Here is a 1,887-nt window from a genome sequence, read left to right as displayed (position 1 = left end):
CTTTAAGTGGCCTTCTATTTCAGTATAGTGATGACTCTGGATTTCCAAGCCCTTTCTGACGTTGTCGTTCATTTCTTTTTGAACATCTAGTTCAATGTTTAATAGCTCCGAAGGGTTAATTTTTTTGCGAGTTTGCTGGCTGGTTTTTTGTGCAGGCAAAGCACTTTCCCTTTGCGTGTAACCGGCAGTTCCGGTGCTATTTTCGTCCAAGCTATTGTCCATGCAACTAAGTTCCACTTCAGAGTCCTCACTAGAGCTGTTGTCCTCATCACTACTGTTATTGTCACGTTGCTTACCAGTTGATTTCGCTGCATTCAAACCAAAAGGCTTGCCATCTTCGACACCTTCCGCAGCTGCTGCTGACGCAGTTATATCCAAAGTTGAATGTTCTAATACAGAAAAAGCATGTTGCTTGTAAGGTCCTCCACCGGTCCTTTTCCTATTTTTGGTATTTTCGACAGCCTTGTTTCGTACGTATCGTTTTTGATCAATCCAAACCTGTAAGCAATGGCTATATAAATTATGGCACATTTCATAGCCACATTGCATTGATAGTCACCTTTTTCCATTCGGAGATTGATTTTGATGGTGGGCCGATGCTATTGAGGGAATTTTTCAATTTCTTCGAAAAAGCCAGCACTTTATCTTTATTTTTTTTTTGGAAGCCTTTTACTATTTCAGGATTTTTGGCCATAGTGCTTACCAAGAAAGTCAACTGAGTTTTGTTTATAGACCTAATGTGATATAAAATAATTCTTAACTAAGTTTAATAAGCAATAAACAATCCTTACATTCTATCGAGTGTTGTTCCCCACCTTCAGTTTTGGGGACAAATTCTATACATTCACGTGGACAAAAATTTGTTGACGGTTAGGGTAATTTTTCGTAAATGGGAAATTTTTCACATGTGAAGTTCACAATGAGAACAGAATAAATGTGGGAATTTTTCCATTGGGAATTGCATTCACGCGAAGTTTACAATAAGGCTGATTGCCATTTTCGTGTATTGGTAGCCCACGGAATATGAACGAATATACACAAGACGCAATGTGTTATGTACGAAAATAGAGTCGACCGGATCTGTTCATTACATTTACATGTAATCCGCAGTGGGATGACATCAAAAACAATTTATTTGCAGGACAATCGACAACCGATCGTCATGACATTACTGCGCGTGTTTTTCGGCAAAAATGCAAAGCACTTATGGATTTAATTGTGAAATTATATGTATTTGGGGAGGTGCGTTGCCATATGTACTCCATCGAATTGCAGAAAAGGGGATTGCCGCACGCACATATACTAATTTGGATTTATTACATTTTGGACAATTAGCACGTTAATAACCAGGGGTTCCACACCCGTAGCAACTGTAGGTAGGTTCCTTGACCTTGCATGACCCTTTCTTTTCCGACTCAATTTTCTTAAAGCATGTTTCAGCCGTATGATTTTTCTTTCGGCAGTACGAAGAGCGACCAGAAACCTTATCAACCGGATGAACTATCCTTGGAACTTCATTGCTTCTTTCAACATCATTTCAACTTCCCTTGCCTTTTCTAGCAAATTATGAAATGTTTTCACCGAAACACGAGAAATTTTTTCCTAATTTTTAACAGTAATTGCGAGAAAATCATATCGATCATGTTTTTTTCTGAGAGTCTTTCGGACAATTGCGAGAAAAGCTGTCTTTTTCTACATATAAAATCATCAGTTTGCTCAAGAGCTTTTTGTTTGTCGCTATTTATTTCAGCGAATATTCGCCAATCCGATTTTGGTGGAGAAAACGCACTCCGCAGAAGATAAATGGCACCATTGAAGGATGCTACTTCGCTCTTCACTCCTTGCCACCGGGAGGAAGCATAGCCTTCTAGCAATAAGGGTAAACTT

This window comes from Eurosta solidaginis, chromosome X (genome assembly GCF_040869045.1).
Source record: "Eurosta solidaginis isolate ZX-2024a chromosome X, ASM4086904v1, whole genome shotgun sequence".
Lineage (NCBI taxonomy): Eukaryota > Metazoa > Arthropoda > Insecta > Diptera > Tephritidae > Eurosta > Eurosta solidaginis.
This window is presented reverse-complemented; position numbering follows the sequence as displayed.